Below are 18,856 nucleotides of genomic sequence, written 5' to 3'. Positions count from 1 at the left end.
TTTCCTTCATGAGAGAAGCCTCTAGTGAAGCCTATGGCCCCTGGGTCTATTTTCCATCATATTAGTTTTCGATCTACTATCTTGCAATCTTTATTTTTCAGAGCTATAAACCAAAAAACCCAAAAATATTTTATCTTTTGTTTAGTTTTATTTATCTCTATCAGATCTCACCTTTACAAGTGACCGTGAAGGGATTGACAACCCGTTTATCACGTTGGGTGCAAGTGTTTGATTATTTGTGCAGGTGCATCTATTGGGGACTTGTGCGTTTCTCTGATATGTCTCCATCGTATCTCTAATTTTTGATTATTTCATGCCAATATTATACAACTTTATAAACTTTTGGCAACATTTTATATGATTTATTTCGACTAACATATTGATCCAGTGCCTAGTGCTAGTTCCTGTTTATTGCATGTTTTGTGTTTCACAGAAAATCCATATCAAACGAAGTCCAAATGGGATAAAAATTTACGGAGAATAATTTTCGAATATCTGTGATTTTTGGGACTTGGAATCAACACAAACAGGGGCCCACAGTGACCACAACCCACCATGGCGCGTCGGGCACCCCCTGGCGGGCCCAGGTGTCTTATGCCCTCCTCGAACGTCGGTTGGGGCTCTTCTTCTGGCGCAAGAAAGATAATTTATGGAAAAAAATCGTGTAAAAATTTCAGCGCAGTCGGAGTTACGGATCTCCGGGAATTTAAGAAACCGTGAAGGGCCAGATATGGGGAACGTGAAACAGAAGAGGACAAAGAGGGAGATCCAATCTCAGAGGAGCTCCCGCCCCTCCGCCGCCATGGAGGCCATGGACCAGAGGGGGAACTCTCCTCCCATCTAGGGGGTAGGTCAAGGAAGAATAATAAGGAGGGGGGTCTCTCCCCCTCTCTCCTGGTGGCGCCGAAGTGCCGCCGGGGCGAGGATCGTGACAGCGATCTACATCAAAAATCTTGCTACCGTCAACACCAACTTTCTCCCCCTCTATGCAGCGGTGTAACACCTCTTCTCCCCGCTTTAACCTCTACTAAAAATGGTGCTCAACTCCATATATTATTCCTCAATGATCTATGGTTATCATATGATGTTTGAGTAGAGTCGTTTTGTCCTGTGGGTTAATCGTGATCTTGGTTGGTATGATTGTATATTTTATTTATGGTGCTGTCCTATGGTGCCCTCCGCCTCGCGCAAACGTGAGGGCCCCCTATTGTAGGGTGTTGCACTACGTTCATGATTCGCTTATGGTGGGTTGCGAGAGTGACAGAAGCTTAAACCCCAGTACGTAGGTTGTTGCGTATGGGATAAAGAGGACTTGATACTTAATGCTATGGTTGGGTTTCATGGCCTTAATGATCTTTAGTAGTTGTGGATGCTTGCTAGGGGTCCAATCATAAGTGCATATGATCCAAGTAGAGAAAGTATGTTAGCTCATGCCTCTCCCTCATGTAGAATTGCAAGAATGATTACCGGTACTTGTTATCGATTGCCTAGGGACAAATGACTTTCTTATTGACAAAAGCTATCCACTTTTATTACCTTGCAATTTATTCATAGTTTTATTCTTGCAAAGTAATCGTAGTTTTATTCTTGCAAAATAGTTTTATACTTGTTTTAGGTAAAGCAAACGTCAAGTGTGCGTAGAGTTGTATCGGTGGTCGATAGAACTTGAGGGAATATTTGTTCTACCTTTAGCTCCTCGTTGGGTTCGACACTCTTATTTATCAAAGGAGGCTACAAACGATCCCCTACACTTGTGGGTTATCATTCTCCTACTGGATTGATACCTTGGTTCTTAACTGGGGGAAATACTTATCTCTACTATGCTGCATCACCCTTTCCTCTTCAAGGGAAAAACCAACACAAGCTCAAGAAGTAGCAAGATCATCCATGAGTTGATCGACCTTTTTGGTTTTAATGACCATGTCATCCACATATGCCTCGACTGCTTTGCCAATTTGATTTTCCAAGCATGTTTGAATCATGCGTTGGTACGTGGTTCCTACGTTTTTAACCCGAAAGGCATCATGTTGAAGCAAAATGGCCCATAGGGAGTGATGAATGCGGTTGCAGCTTGGTCGGACTCCTTCATCTTTATTTGATGATATTCGGAGTATGCGTCGAGAAAGCATAGCGAATCATGTCCGGTAGTGGCGCCAATCATCTGGTCTATGTGAGGTAGAGGGAAGGGATCCTTAGGACAGGCCTTGTTTAGGTCTTTGAAGTCGATGCAGAACCGCCTTGACTTGTCCTTCTTTGGTACCATGACCAGATTTGCCAGCCACTCCAGATGCTTTATTTCACGGATGAATCTGGCCTCTAGCAGTTTTGCCAGTTCCTCATCCATAGCCTGTTGTTTGGGTTCGGAGAATCGGCGTATGTCTGTTTGACTGGCTTAAAGCCCTTGATTATATTCAGGTTGTGCTCCGCAAGCTTCCGTGGGATGCCCGGCATATCAGAAGGGTGCCAGGCGAATATGTCCCAATTTTCACATAAAAATGCACGCAACGCCTCATCAACAGCAGGATCCAGCTGTGCTCCTATGGACGCCGTTTTATTCGGGTCTGTCGGATGTACTTGGATTTTTACTACTCATGAGCTGGTTTGAATGACGTGGATTGTGGCCTTTTACTGAGGACCATGTCTTCCCTGTTGACTGTGGTGTGGAGTGTTGTTAACTCTTTGGTTGCTAGAGCTTCAGATAGTGCCGCGAGGGCAAGTGTTGCAGTTTTATTTTCTGCTCGGAGGACTTTGCAAATGGCAACTGTGTGCATGCTTGCACATGTTTCCTCTCTGTGAACCGTCTCGGATTATGGTGTATATCGCAAACGTTTGTGTTTTACCAACCGTCTGTGTCGTAACAACCTGGAGAGTGTAATTTCATCGTAATTTAATTGTTGTTGTTTCAAATTGTACCGGATTTGAATTTGAATGTATGCTACAGCTTTATTCATATCCATCAGGTTCAAACAACCAATGCATTATTCGATTCATAGGTACATATGTTCAAGAATTACATAAGAACCAAATAAAGAATGATGAACCACAGTTGTATATTTGTACTATTAAAGACGGTAAAGAAAGAGGCGAAATACATTCTGGTTGCTGAACAAGGTGAAGCGGAATGCCCATATTGTGCCCTCCTCCATGTAGAAGGCACGCACGACTCTAGTCAACCCCTTGTGATGGCCGACTGCCCATCCTTCACGATCTTCATGAAAACATGTAGATAATCATCATGTTCTGGTAGAAATACTTTAACCTTTGCATGCCCACCAATCATGTAGTTTGAGAGGTAATCTTGAGTAATCTGCTTTGGCAACCACTGCAAAGGAAAAAGATTCAGACATTGTCATCTAAGACAACTCATTATGGGCAGTGAAAAGAAGGCTGCAGAGTTCTTACTAACCATCCTGCAGTTCGCTGTTGTCTTGGACAAAGTGTAAACAAATAGTTTAATTGCCATCTTTGGACCCATTTTACTAACAATCTTTATCAGCTTCCACACTTGATGTTGGTTTATCGATATCTCATTGCCCCATACGCAGAAAGGGTCGAAGCGCGGGCCTTTACCAATGACATATGTACCTAAAAGCACCAAGTTAATATTAGAAGCTAAACAACAATTGCACAATGATGTAGTACAACACTCTGTTATAATATCTTATAACATCCAATATACTCACATATTAGATGAATTAACATCTTATATTATGGGCCGGAAGGAGTTTAGTGCATTCTTACAAATTATCGGCTGATTAACTGCTGATGTATCCATGGGTTACAGTTAGTTTGAGCTAGTTCGGGCTCAAATAGCCCTAAAGTATATCTAAACATGAGGGCTAGTTTGAGCTAGTTGCATCTATATCCCACCCAAAAAAACTATCCAACCCAAGAGGTGATAATTGGAGCAAGTTCTCCTAGTGCATTTATTGTCAGTCTAACCCTGCCATCCAAACAACTCTTTGGATGGAGTTAGTTCAGGGTTAGTCATGAGCTAGAAACTAACTCTAACCTCTAGCTAAGTTGAGTATCCAAACAAGGCTGTGTTGTTGTTGTTGTTGCTGCTGCTGCTCTTCTACGTATATCTAAACATCATCAGAACATTAATGTGACACTCTTCCTTGTTGCTATGTAGCCTAGGATTACATATTTAGACATTAAGTACAGTGCATGTTTCTATGTAGCCTCAGATATATTACATATGGCCCTAGTTAACCTAACAATAAATGGGTTGTAGATATATTCAGTTAGAAGTCCGATTCACCGATATGGTACCAGCTACCGATATCCTGAACAGTGAGCATATATAAGCCATGGGATAAAACTAACCTCGATGGAAAACAGCAGTCGTTCCCAAAATTGTCCTGTGTAGGTACATCGAGAAGCATGTTAAGCAAAACAGGCTAAACATCAACCAAAATTATCCATGGAAGACAAAATAATCTGCAAAAGATAGCTTTAGTGTGTAGGTTTAAGCACGCTAGTAAAGCAAAACAAGTGGAAAGGTGTGTTAACTGCAACAGGCCTAACATTTAACAACAAGCAAACATAGTCATTCAAACTGGTATTGTGCCGGTCTAAGTAGTACACTGGTTATTGTTAAATAAAAATGGAAAGGTGTGTTAACTACAAGATGCAGCAACCAAATGTAGTCATTCATAGTGGTATTGTTGAAACTGGTAGTGATGAAATTGAACTGCACAGTTCACACTTGCACATATAGAACATCACGTTGTGAATAACTGGAATAAACAAGGCATACTACGAACAACCAAAGATAGCATTTGAAACTGGACATATGCTAACTACAAACAACCGAACAATAAAAAAACTTTAAAAGAAGCATATGCTAGCTATAACAGGCTTAACAGCAAGCAAATATATGCATTCCTATCGGTATGTTTAAAACTGGATTGATGAAATGTACTGCACAGTAAATAATTGCACATACAGAGCATCACATTGTGAACAACTGAAGTAAACAAGGCATACTTCAAACAACCAGATATAGCAATTAAAACCGGACATGTTCTCACTACAATACAAAAGGGACTCGACACAACAAATCATGGGTCCCCCCCTATGAATAGGCACGGCAAAACAAATCATGGGTTTCCTCACTTGTCACAGATGGGCTCGTTCCCGTGGGAAGAGCACGAACCTTGGATGCGCTCCATGTTGTCGCAGATGGGCTGCTTCCCTTTGGAAGAGCACGACTGTAGGGTGCCCTCCCTGATGTTGCAGATGGGCGCTTTCCCCTTGGAAGAGCAGATGGGCTCGTTCCCCTTGGAAGAGCCGGAGAGGGTGCCCTCCTTATGGTCGTCGTCGATGAGGTCTGACCTGGAAGCTGTGGATCCCAAGCCAGCGTCGCAGAACGTGTCCTTCAGAAATGACAAAAGGGGCTTGATTGCGATGTAGGATGGCAAATTGTTGACAACGAGCCAGAGGAGATCAGCGGCAGGGCCATGGATGAGATCGACGACGGTTGAACCCGAGGGGTTGGGGTGGGCCAACCTGTGGCATAGCCCGCCTCAGGCCGCTACTACCGATGACCTCGATGTCGTAGCCGGTGGCCGAGACATGCCCGCATACTCTAGCCCGCTGCTTGAGTGCCTGCCGCCAGTAATGGTCATCAGCTTCCTCGGCGACGTCGGACGAAGAGACCGCGATACACCTCTTTTGGCCCAGTCGCTCCTCGAGCTCCACGGGAAGCGTAGCCGGGCTTAGGCTGCGATGCTTTGGAGTGCGGGATGGGGATCTGTGGGAAAGGGGGCGTTTGGCAGGCGTCATCTAAGAAACTCAGGGTGGCCTGGGTATGGAGATGGGTGGGTAAGCTGCACGGGCAAATTGGCAGATGTTGACAAGGTAGGCCTTGCGGCGGCGGCAGCGGGGACCTTGCCAGGGTTTCAAGCGAGGGAGGGGGTGGGTGTGCGCACGCCCGAGGAGGTTTTGGGGTGTGTGTGTGTGTGTGTGTGTGCGTGTGTGTGGAGGGGGGCGGGGGTGTTTGAGGAAATGACGCGGGTACTGAAAATTTTACTACGCGGGAGTCAAACGCAGGAGTGAAATGCCGGGGCTATTGAAATTTTTGATGATGGAGCATTGCACACGGTCCAGAGATAACAACCGTGTGTTATGAAGCAGAAAAACCCTCGAGCCGGACAGATATTTTTGAGGGATGCAGGCGGGATTGGGAACAAGAAACAGCACACACGGTCAAAACACAATAACCGTGTGTTATCAAATGGAAAAAAGCTGCAGGCGGGTAGATATTTTTTAGAGGGGAAGCCTTGTGGATCCCAATGCACATGGTTAGTTTGAGTGAACCGTGTGTCGGGTGGTAGGTGCGACATATGCCAACGGGTGGCTTATCATTGTGGGAGCCAGTAAGACGTCGCCAGTGCCTGGAAACGGGATGAGGCGAAGACATGCACGCAGGTGGATCTTACCCAGGTTCGGGGCTCTCCGTGGAGATAACACCCCTAGTCCTGCTCTGCGGGGTCTCCGCATGATCACTTGATCAATACAAGTAGCTACAAGTGCTCCTTGAGCTGTCTGGCTAGAGGGAGAAGAAGGGCAAGGCTAGCTCTCCTTTTCTCTCTATGTGGTGTGTCAAACTCTATGAGATCAACCCTTTGCATGGGTGTCCCGGGGGGTTTATATAGGCCTACCCCCAGGGGTACAATGGTAATCCGGATGGGCGCGGGTCCCAGCCGTCAGTGTCTATGCTTGTCGGCTTCTCCGCCGGCCATTGGGGCCCGCCGACTGGCGGGTCCCGCTGACTGCCGGCCTCTTGGCCGATAGGCCGGCCCCACCGCTTGGGGGCCTTGTCGGCGGCTGGTTACTGTTGCCTCGCCTCTGATGACGAGGGCTTTGTCGAGGTAAGCATGGCTACGGTGCCGCCACCTTGCGGGTTCTCACTGTAGCCTTACCTCGTCTTGTCTCCTTAATGAGGCACATGTTTCGAGGGAGGGAGGTAGCCGGCTATTGGGAGCCGGCCACGCCCCTGGCCGACTAGGGGAGACCGGGCCGCCTTCGAGTGTCTCTCTGGCTAACGGGGCCCGCCGCTCGCGGGCCGTACTGGCGCCTGTCGTGGGCGACATCGAGGCCAACATGGCGACAGTGCCACGCCGGACGGGGGATGGCTGGCCCGTACGGCGCCCTGTGGCCATGCCTGCTTCGGGATTCGGGGGTAGTAGGCTGTACTGCGGCCACGCCCTATCTTATCACCGTTATGTGGATACAGTCTTGGTGGGTGCAGTCTTGGCCGGCTTCTGGGAGTCGGCTTTCTTCATGGCCGGCTTCTGGGAGTCGGTCCTGTTGGGGCCGGCTTCCTGGAGTCGGCCATCTCGTATCTTTCTTGGGGAAGGTTTCTGAGGCCGGGTCGCCTTCTGGTAGTCGGCCCTGGGGATAGCCGGCCGGGGGAAGGCGGCCCTATGCTTTGTATGCTTGAAGGCTCGAATGGCCTGATAATTTTTTGAAGAGCCAGGGGGAGTTGGTTAGGCTACCCGTGGCCATTTACTCCGACAGTAGTCCCCGAAGCTGGTTGGGCTTCGAGGCTGAGAGCAGGTCGAGAAGTTCGGTCAGCTTCTTATCTTGACGAGCGAGCAGCTGGGAGTCGGCTTCGGTTGGGCACGCCGTCTTGGCGAAATTTCTAAAGTCGGAAGGCGGGAGTCTGCTGGTGCATGCGCCGGGCTGCGGGCCGGCCGCGCGCCGCCCGCGAACCACGTGGCCTCCTCCGGCTGAGAAAAGCCTGCCAACCCGCGCACGACAGGACGTCGCCGCAGGCCGAGGGCCCACCACTCCTACGCCTAGGCCCAGGCGCAGATCCTCTGTGGCCCAGAGCTGTCCGCACGTCTTCCGGCGGCGGTTTCCGCACGCCGTTAGGGCGTAATAATCGCGGGACGTGGGGGAGTGGGCGCAGTTAATCCCACGTTCCTCCCCACGCCTCGCCTCCTCGGCTTCGCCGCATGAGGCTATAAGTAGGGGGAGGAGGGGAAGCATCAAACGCTCGCACACTCCTCCTTTCTCCGCCATCTTCTTCCTCCTGCTTTCCCTCATGGCAGCGCCTCGCCGCCGCGCCGTCCCACCAATCTTCACTCCGCCCCGCAGCTTTGCCGCCGCAGGGCCGTGCTTTCTCCGCCGCTGCACTCTTCCTTGTTAGCTTCTCGCCACCATGCAGTACGGTGGGGACTGGGACGGCTCCCTCGTCCATATGGACCACATCGAGTTCCTCCGCAAGACGTGGCGGTTGCCCGGCAAGGACCAGGTGCGCGTCCGTCTCGCGCCGGAGAAGGAGATCACACCGGCGCCGGAGGAAGGCGAGCGGGTAGTCTTCCGCTCGCATTTCCTGCGCGGCCTCGGCTTGCCGGCGAGCACCTTCTTCCGCTCCTTCCTCTCCTTCTATCAACTCCAGCCGCACCACCTCACTCCGAACACGGTGGTGCTGCTGTCCGCCTTCGTCACCCTGTGCGAAGGCTTTCTTGGTGTTCTCCCCACCCTCGAGCTCTAGGGGAGTTCTTCCAATCTAAGCTCGGCACCTGCATGCAGGGCGTGCCAGCTCAGAGCGGCGCCTTCATTGCGATGCGGAGGCCAGCGGCCGACAACCCCTTCCCCTCATCACGCTGATCCAGTCGGTGAAGTTTTGGCAGAAGTCGTATTTCTACGTGAGGAACGTCGCCCCGCAAGCGACTACGTCAACTTGCCGGCTTACGTAGCCGGCTCGCCGGCTGGGAGGCGGCCCCAGTGGTCCTATCGGGCTGTGACGCTGTCGCAGGCTGGAGCCGCGGCCATCGCCCGACTCCGGGTGATGATCCAGTCGGAGGGCCTGACTGGGTCCGACTTGCTGGCCGCCTTCGTCGCGCGATGGGTGCTGCCGCTTCAAAGCCGCCCTCACCTGATCTATTAGATGAGCGGCCAACTCGATCCGAGTCGGATGTGCACCAAGGATATGCCGCATGACGAGGTGGCTCATATGGTGAATTATCTTGCGAACTGCAAGCTCTCCGCAGAGTGGCGGTTTGGCAAGGAGCCATACTCCCGTGCACATCCTCTGCCTACGGTATGCTCTCTTTACCCTTTCTTCTCTTAGTTTTGTCGCTGAGTTTTTCTTGGCCGACTCTGACCAGTCGGCACGTCTTGGCAGAGCCCTCTCCTTCAACCTGCGTCCTGGTTGGAGGCAGATCGCTGATTTCTCCCCGACCGGGCGGAGCATGACCTGGAGGACCACGACTTGGGGGCGGCCGCCATGGACGAAAACACCGAGGCGGGTGGCGGCGAAGCTGGCGGCTCCGGGCTTGGAGTCAGCTTCGACGACTGGTCGGATGACGACGAGGCGGAAATTGTCCCACGCCGCGAGCCGGCGTCCGGCCATGGCACGGGTTTCTCCGCCGCGCCGCCTACTCGGGGCGGCGGGCAGAAGCGTCGGGCCGCGTCGGGCTTGTTCGGCAGTCGGCCGAAGAAGCCCAAGGGCGGGGCGGCGGCGACCAGGCGGGATGAGGCGCCCGCGAAGGCGGACCGCTTCCGCAAGGCGGTGAAGCAGCCGCAGACGGTGTCGGCGTAAGTGTATATTCTTTTGCATACTCTTTCTTCTTTTCTTGTTGATTTCTGAGTCCTTGCCCTTTCTCAAAAATCAGGGCTCCGCTTTCACTTGAGCGGGTTGCTGCCGCCTCCGTGGTTGGACCGCCGGGAGGATCCGGGAGCACCCGCCGTGTGGACCCCCGCGCCGAGCTTCAGGCGGCGACGGAGCGAAATGCGCGGGAGGCGCGGGAGGAGCGGGAGGCGGAGGAGCTGAGGGCGGCTGCTGCCAAGGCGGCACAGGAGGAGGAGGAGTCGGCGAAGGCGCGTGCCGACGCGGTGGCCAAGGCCCAAGTGGAGGCTGCGGCTGCGGCGACAGCGGAGGGGGCCTTGCTTGTCACCCCTCTACGTGTCGCGGCACCCAAGGTCCCAGAGCCCCCGTCGGAGGAAGCCGGCGGCGACCTACCGGGGTTGGAGAGGGAGGATGGCGTCGTTGTCTCGGAGAGGGAGGCGGCACCGTCCTCGCTGACTGGGGCGGCCCAAGGCAGTCGGCCTAACGCGCCGCCGGCGCAACCGGCTAGGGGCGAGCCGGCTGCGAGGACGGACCTGGTGGTCCAGTCGCCATCGCGCCAGCGCGCGGGGAAGGCCACTTCGGACCCGCAGAAGGCCGCGGGCTCCGGCTCGTCGACCTAGGACGTGGAGGCAGCCAGCGCCAGCTCGGGGTGGACACCGGGTGGAGGGACGGCCGTGGTGAACGTGGCGGCGCAGGAAGTCTGGAACCGGCTTCAGTCCCAGGCTGCGGTGCTGAGGAAATACAATGACGAGTTCCTTGCGACGCGAGCGGCCATTCGGGTTAGTCTTCCTGTTTTTGCTTTTTTGATCTTGGTTTCTTCCGTGGGGGCGCGTCAGCGCACCCACTGGGTGTAGTCCCCGAGTTCCGAGTCGGCTGCTGAGCAGGCGGCTTGGAACTTCTTAGCGGGCTTTGTTTACTATCTTATTCTCATTCGCTTCTCTGCCTGACTTGCAGGACTACCACAACCTCCGCGCGGCTGCCTTCAACTCCCAGGCTCGGGAGCTGACCCAGAAGAATGCTGATCTATCTGAGAGCTGGGGTAAGTGCTTCATCTTTTTTCTCATGTGGGGGCGCGTCAGCGCACCCACTGGGTGTAGTCCCCGAGATTCGGGCCGACTGCTGAGCAGTCGGGTCGGATCTTTCTTGACGACTTCTTCCTTATTGCTTCTTTCTTCTCTGCCATGCCTGCAGCGGCCAACGCCACACTGAGGGAGCAGCTGGGTGGGACTCAGGCCGCCCTTCGCGCTAAGGAGGCCGAGTTTGACGCCTTGGCCCAGGAGCGTGACCGCCTGGCCAAGAGGCTGGCGGACCAGGAGGACAGGCACAAGGCGGCCCTGAAGGCGGTGTAGGACAGCGAGGCCGCCCTTCAAGCTGAATATGAGACAGAGGCGGCAAGCTGGGCCGAGGCGAGGCAGTCGTTGATCAACGGCTACGGCCAGATTGAAGACTTGGTTGACGGTAGGCCGCCCTCTTCTTCGTCCCTTGCTTGCCACTTGCCGTTTGGTTCATTTTCTGACTTGGTGTTTTTTCTCTTCTTTCTTGCGCAAAGTACTTCCCTGGCTACTCTACTGCCGCCAACCAGGTCATCGAGGCCCACCGCGAGGCACAAAGGCAGGCTGGCGCCGAGATCGCGCCGAACGCTCGTCGGTCGCTGGAGGAACAGCTCTTGGCGATTCAAGCCCGCCTCCAGCCGGCTCACCGCATGATCCGCCGGCCTCAGCGTGTTGGGGCGCAGGTGCTGGCCGCTCTCTGTCCTGGTGAGGTGATTCCCCGCACTCCCAGTCGGACTGCCAACTGGCTGGAGTTGGCGGCCAGCCGCTTCGAGGCCTGGAAGGCTTCTGCGGCTCGGTCCGGCGCCAGGCGGGCGCTGGAGTTCGTCAAGGCCTGGTATCCCGAGCTGAGTTTGGACCAGCTGGCCACCTGGCGGCAGGAGGCCGACACGGAGCTGGAGCCGGTGCAGCCGGCTATCATCCAGCGAGCCTCGGCGATCGCCGACTACACCGACACCAGCACCTTTGCTCCTGAGGTAGACGACAACGGCGTTGCCCAGCCAGAGGACTGGTTCAGGCTGAACCCGGCAGATGGGGAGGACTCGGCGGAGGAGATCGACTCTGGCGACGAGGGAGAGGAGGAGGAGGGTGAAGACGCCGCGCCAGATGGTGGAGCGGCCGGTCAGCCTCAGCTTGACCGTGCCTCCAGCAACAAGGCACGCGCGGGCGCACCGCCTGCAGCCAGCGATGATCAAGCCGAGACTCGCCAGCCGGCCACTCCTCCAGCCGGCGCCGCCGTCTCCACCGACCAGCCCGGCTCCCCTGCTGCGCCCTTAGTCTAATCTGCTGCCTCTACCTTCCTGTTTTATTACTCTTGGAACAGTATTTTGTTAAGTTTGCACAATTCCACCAACTGGGGGTGTATTCGAACTATATTGATTGTCGGCTTGTTGAAGGCCTTATGTGTAAATATAATTATGCATGCGTTTGGCTTTCCCTTGTTCTTTGCTTTTCATCCATCGGTTGTTTCCTTTGCCGCCCTCCCTTGGTTGCCGCCTTCCCAGCCGGACAGCTGCTCTGCAGTCTGTGGCTGGAGAAGTGCTTGGCCGATTGGGAGGGCAAGTACTCAAGCTTTGTTGGATTGTGGCGAAGTGACTCGGAAGCCGGCCAGCCAGCTGTTTGGTCAGCCGGTAGGCGTGGCAGGAGGCCGGCTTGCGTTATATAAGTTCGTTAGTCCTTAGCCGTTTTTCGTGTGGGCATCCTTTCTGCCTTTGGCTCTTGCCAGTCGGACAGTCAGTTCTTTGAGCTGCGACTTACAACAAGAGAGGGCTCGGGTGCTGGCACACTACTTGTCTGACTTCAGGTAGAACTTTTAATATAACTTAAGGCGGCCAGTCCCCGGGCCGACTAGTCAAACCCGGTGCCAGATAGAAAATCAAATGTAATAATACATTCATTAGTATGACACTCGTCATTCATAGACAAAGGAGGGCAGTCCCTGAGTGCACCTCGGGGGGGCCCGTTGTCTCGTACTTAATACAAAAAGGTAGCATGATACATACTGCTTTTAACTGTAAAATCTTCTCAGGAGGTTGGCGTTCCATGGTCGTTCCGACTCCTTGCCGGAACTATCCCTCTTGCGCGCGCTTGGCTTCTGTGCGTCGATCAGGTAGTAGGAGTCGTTGCCTAGTGCCTTGCTGACGACGAAAGGGCCTTCCCAAGGGGCCGAGAGCTTGTGCTGGCCGGCTGTTCGCTGGATCAGCCGGAGCATAAGGTCGCCCTCTTGGAAGGATCTTGGCTTGACCTTCCGGTTGTGGTAACGACGCAAACCCTGCTGGTAGATGGCGGACCGGCTGAGTGCTAACAGCCGGCCTTCTTCCAGCAGGTCAACGCCGTCTTCTCGTGCTTCCTTGGCCTCCGCCTCCGTGTACATGGTGACCCGAGGCGAGTCGAACTTGATGTCAGTTGGGATGACAGCCTCGGCACCATATACAAGGAAGAACGGAGTGAAGCCGGTTGACTTGTTTGGGGTAGTACGCAGACTCCAAAGGACAGCCGGCAGCTCATCGAGCCAGCAGCCAGCCGAACGCTCCAGTGGTACGACCAGTCGGGGCTTGATGCCGGAGAGGATGAGGCCGTTTGCTCGCTCGACCTGGCCGTTCGACAGCGGGTGGGCAACGGACGCTAAGTCCAGTCGGATGCCCTGTGTCGCGTAGAAACGTGCCAGTGCTCCCTTGGCAAAATTTGTGCCGTTGTCAGTGATGATGCTGTGTGGCACACCATACCGAGTAGTGATGTCTGCGATGAATGTCACGGCAGTCGGCCCGTTTAGCTTCTTGATCGGCTTCGCTTCAATCCACTTGGTAAATTTGTCCATGGTGACAAGCAGATGTGTCATGCCGCCGCGGGCTGTCTTGAATGGGCCCACCATGTCTAGCCCCCAAACGGCAAAGGGCCAGGTGAGGGGGATGGTCTTGAGTGCAGAAGCCGGCAGGTGTTGCTTCGAACTAAGGACTTGGCATCCTTTGCAGCATTTGACTAACTCCTTGGCATCTTCCAAAGCAGTAGGCCAGAAGAAACCATGGCGGAAAGCTTTGGCGACAAGTGATCTTGAGGCTGCGTGGTGGCTGCATTCGCCTTGGTGGATATCCTTGAGGATTGCTACGCCCTTCTCTGGCTCGACGCAGCGCTGGAAGACTCCAGTGACGCTACGCTTGACAAGTTCTCTGTTTATTATTGCGTATGCTCCGGCTCGGCGTTGCACTAGTCTTGCCGAGATCTCATCAGTCGGCAGCTCTCTGTTGACTAGGAAGTTGAGGATGAGCTGGGCCCATGATGGAGCTGTGACTTCTTCTATTGTCAGTACGGCCACTGTGACCCGGGTGGGTGGGTTGGGTGGTGGAGAGTTGGAGTCGGCCACCGCTTCTTGTGTCGCTGCAGTCCCTGGGCCGACTGCTACAGTCCCCGGGCCGGGTTCTGAAGTCCCCGAGCCGGGTGTGACTACGGCAGTCCCCGGGCCGCTTGTCGAAGTCCCCGAGCCGCCTGCTGGGTTCCTCCAGTCGGATCCGGCTGCATTAGGGGCAGGCGGTACGAAGATAGAGCCTGATTCCAGAGACGGCTTGATAGACGGTTTGAGGAGGCACTGGAGAGAGACACCGGTTGGTATAGCCTGTCGGGTGGAGCCGATCCGTGCCAGGGCATCTGCTTGGTCGTTGTAGGCCCGTGGCACGTGAAGGAACTCGCACCCTTCAAAGTATCCACTGATCTACTGGACGAGGAATCGATAGCTCGCCATGTTTGCATCCTTGGCGTCCCAGTCGCCAGATGACTGCTGGACCACCAAGTCCGAGTCGCCATAACACAGGATCAGGCGTATGCCGAGCTCTTTAGCTAGCCGGAGCCCGTGTATGAGCGCCTCGTACTCAGCCACGTTGTTGGAGGCGGCAAAATAGATTTGCAGCGTGTATCTGAGCTTGTCGCCTTTGGGAGAGGTGAGGACAATGCCGGCTCCCAAGCCGGTGCGCATCTTGGACCCGTCGAAGTGCTCCGCCAATGGGTGGAGTCGGGAGCCGGCGGTAAGTACTGGGTCTCGGCCCAGTCAACAAGGAAGTCGGCCAATGCTTGGGACTTGATGGCGGTGCGGGGCTGGTAGAAGATTGTGTAAGGAGCCATCGCAATGGCCCACTTAGCCACCCGCCCGGATGCATCCCGGCTGCCTATGATCTCGGCAAGCGGGGCGGTGCATACGACCGTGATGGGATGCTCTTGAAAGTAGGGCTTCAGCTTCTTGGTGGCGAAGTACACTCCATAGCACATCTTTTGGTAGTGCGGGTAGTTTTGCTTCGAGGTGGACAGTACTTCGCTTAAATAATATACCGGCCTCTGGACTAACTGGGCTCGGCCTTCTTCTAGGCACTGGACCACGATGACTGTACTGACCACTCGGCTAGTCGCGACAATGTAGAGGAGCATGGGCTCCTTCTCAGTCGGCGCCGCCAGGATAGGGGGAGTGGTCAACATCTTCTTCAACTCATGGAAGGCTTGGTCTGCTTGGTCGTTCCACTCGAAGTGAGTGGATTTCTTCATGAGCCGGTACAGGGGGAGAGCCTTCTCCCCTAGCCGGCTGATAAAGCGGTTTAGGGAGGCCAGGCACCCAGTGAACTTCTGCACGTCTCGCAACTTGGTGGGAATCTCCATTTTCTCAATGGCCTTGATCTTTACAGGGTTGCACTCAATGCCGCGTTCGGAGACCAAAAAGCCTAGAAGCTGGTCGGCTGGTACTCCGACCACGCATTTCTCGGGGTTGAGCTTGATCTGGAATCGGCGCAAGTTGGCAAATGTTTCTTTGAGGTCTTCCAGCAGGGTGCCGCGCTTTTCCGTCTTCACCACAATATCGTCTACATAGACGTGGGCATTTCTGCCGAGTTGCTTGAGGAGGCATTTCTGCATGCAACGCTGAAAAGTGGCACCGGCATTCCTCAAGCCGAATGTCATAGTCAGGTAACAGAAAGCTCCGAATGGTGTGATGAAGGCGGTCTTCAAGCGGTCAGCAGGGTCCAACTTGATCTGCTGGTATCCTGAGTAGGCATCCAAGAAACTCAACAGCTCGCATCCGGCTGTGGAGTCTATCACTTGATCAATCCATGGCAGGGCAAACGGATCTTTGGGGCAGGCTTTGTTGAGGCTAGTGTAGTCTATACACATACGCCATTTGTTGTTCTTCTTCAACACCAAGACCGGGTTGGCAAGCCACTCTGGGAAAAACACTTCCATAATGAAGCCGGCGGCCAAGAGCCGGCTATCTCCTCTCCTATGATTCTTCTCTTCTCCTCCGACAGTCGGCGGAGAGGCTGCTTGACTGGCTTCGCGTCCGCTCGGACGTGTAACTTGTGCTCGGCGAAATCCTTCGGAACACCCGGCATGTCCTTTGGGGACCATGCAAAGATGTCTCGATTCTCACGGAGGAAGTCGACGAGCTCGCCTTCCTATTTACTGTCCAGGTTTGCTCCAATGACATCAAACCTCTCCGGGATCTCCGGGTCCAGAGGTATCTTCTTCGTCTCCTTGGCCGACTGGAAGGAGCCCTGCGCATCATGTTCCTTGGGGTTGGGGGACAGGGCTGGCTGCTTGCCGGCCATGGCCACAACTCGCTCCAGCATCTTCTTCTCTTCTGCAACCACGAGGGACTCGGCTAGTCGGCTGCTGGCTGCAGCGCACTCGATGGACTTCTTGTAGTCGCCGGCCACAGTAATGATCCCCTTCGAGTTTGGCATCTTCATCTTGAGGTAGGCGTAGTGGGGCACAGCCATGAACTTGGCCAGGGCAGGTCGGCCAAGCAAGGCGTGGTAAGGGCTCTCTAGGTCCACTACCTCAAACCAGATCGCTTCTCGGCGAAAGTGATCCATGTCTCCGAAGAGAACATCCATCTTGATCTTGCCAATTGGGGAACAGGACAGGCCGGGTATGATGCCATGGAAGACGGTCCGGCTTGGCATGAGCTGATTTGCCTTGATGTTCAACTTCTCCATGGTGTCGCGGTACAGTATGTTGATACTGCTTCCGCCATCAATCAGCACGCGGGAGAATCGGGCAGCTCGCCTCTCCGTCGCGAGGGTGACGTCCAACACCAATGCGTAGGAGCCAGGAGACGGCATCACCTATGGGTGATCGGCCCGGCTCCAACTGATAGGCCTTTCAGACCAATGCACGAACTCGGGGTTGCTGGAGGCGACCGCGTTGACCTCTTGGTGCTGTCGGCACTGGCTGCGCTTGTCTTCAACCTGGCTCGTGAAGACGACGTAGGCGGCGTGCTCATCTGGGAACTCATCCTGAATGGCTCCGACTGCTGGTCGAGCAGCCGGCTGCTGGGGGGCTGGAGGCGGCGGGTCGGGAGGCGGAGGCGGCACCAGCCCCTCGCCCTTGGAGATCCGTGTGAGCCAGTGGCACTTCCGGGTTGTGTGGTTGGACGGCTTCGCGCCGCTGTGAAACTTGCAGGGGGCATCGAGAGTCTGCTTGTAGGAGAAGGCCGGCTGCCAAGCCGGCCTGCCGCCCTTCTTCTTGGGAGCTGGCCGTTCTTCGGGCTGCTCGTCTTCGACAGTGGCCACCTGCCGACTGGTGGAAGGCGGCATAGGGGCCTTGCACTTGTGGTCGTTCTGGTAGGGGCGTCGGTTGGAGTCACTAGCCGGCGTCTTGGGAGCCGGAGCTAGCACCTTCCCAGAGGCGTCCACTCGGAGCTCGGTCTTCATCGAGGAGTCGGCCGTGGCGTACTTGTCTGCTATGACTAGCAGCTCGTCGAGGGTAGCCGGCTCGTCGCAGAGGAGTCGGTGCTTGAGGAGAGTGCCCTCTCGGCACCCGGCGGTGAAGTATTCGATGGCTTGAACCTTGTGCACCCCCTCGCAGGAGTTGCGGAGCTCGGCCCACCGCGTGAGGTAGTCGCGAGTCGTTTCGCTGGGCCCTTGGACGCACAAGGAGAGCTGGCGGGGCTTTGGAGGCCGCTTGTACGTGCTGGTGAAGTTGCGGACGAAGACTTCCGTGAAGTCCAGCCAGCTGTTGACGCTGTAGGGCTTGAGACTGTTCAGCCAGGTGCGTGCCGTGCCTTTAAGCATAAGAGGGATGTACTTCACGGCTACGCGCCTGTTGCCGTTTGCTATGCTGACAGCGGTAGAGTAGTCGATGAGCCAATCTTCCGGCTTCACAGAGCCGTTGTACTTGGGCGTGTCTCTGGGGAGCGAGAACCCTTTGGGGAAGGGCTCGTTGCGGATGCGGGGGCCGAAGCAAGGCGGGCCGACATCGTCTTCTTCTTCTAACGCCATGGATCGTGCTAGGCGGTCGATCCGGTGGCGGGCATCGTTCTCGCCGACTCCTTCGCGGTGGCCTAGTCGGCCACCGAGAGTCGGATGCGTGACAGGCGGCGGGGTGGGATACCTCTCCCCACGAGGCGGGGGAGGAGGCGGATTGCCTCGGCGCTCCACCGCTCAAGGGCGGCCTTCTGCGTCGCGCTCGATGGTGATTCGAGTCCGGCTGCGGCTAGCAGCCGGCTCCTTGTCTTTCTTTGCACGGGCGCCGCTCGCAGTCGGCGACCGGGATGTCGCGGCATGTTCTCGGCGTGGGGGAGGACTCTCAGCTGCTGGATGTGCCTTGTCATGTAGGGGAGCTCATCAGCCCCCAGCCGGTCAGCTCTTCTGCGGCGGCCTAAGCGGCACGCAGATTCTCAAGCGGTGTGGTGTAGACTGGGCGGTCTGCCCCCAGCATGCTGGCGATGGCCGCGCCGCGCTTCTTGACGAGGCTGGCTCGGCTCGGCCCGCCATGAGGCGGCGTACCAAAGGCGGCGCGGTCGACTTCGCGCTGGTGAGCCTCGGTGAGGCGTCTCATGGAGGCTATCTTCTGACCCTCCGCGATGAGGGCAAGGCGGCGTGCCTCCAGAGTCTCGGCGTCGGCGTCGGCCGGGATGGGAACGGACAAGTCATGCATCGCCGCTTGTAGGGCGTCATGGGCGTTCTCGCCCGAGTCAGCGACGTGGCTGATGACCAGCACCTCAGTGACAGCGCCGCTGCCACTGTCAGCTCAAGGGAGAGGGTCGTCGAAGACTACCACGTCGGAGGGGCAGGCGTCGAGTGATGCCGTGTCGGAGTCGACAAGCATCGGGTCGGTGGAGCCAACTGAGTCCAAGTCCACAGCAAGCTCGCTGGAGATGTGAAGCCGGTCGAGGAGGCTGATGAGGCGGCTCTCGGGGTAGTCTGTGCCCGCGTCGGACGCGGGCTCGTCAGAGATGCGAGTCTCG

The sequence above is a fragment of the Triticum aestivum genome, chromosome 3D (genome assembly GCF_018294505.1).
Source record: "Triticum aestivum cultivar Chinese Spring chromosome 3D, IWGSC CS RefSeq v2.1, whole genome shotgun sequence".
In the NCBI taxonomy this organism is placed as follows: Eukaryota; Viridiplantae; Streptophyta; class Magnoliopsida; order Poales; family Poaceae; genus Triticum; species Triticum aestivum.
Note: the sequence above shows the minus strand (reverse complement) of the source record.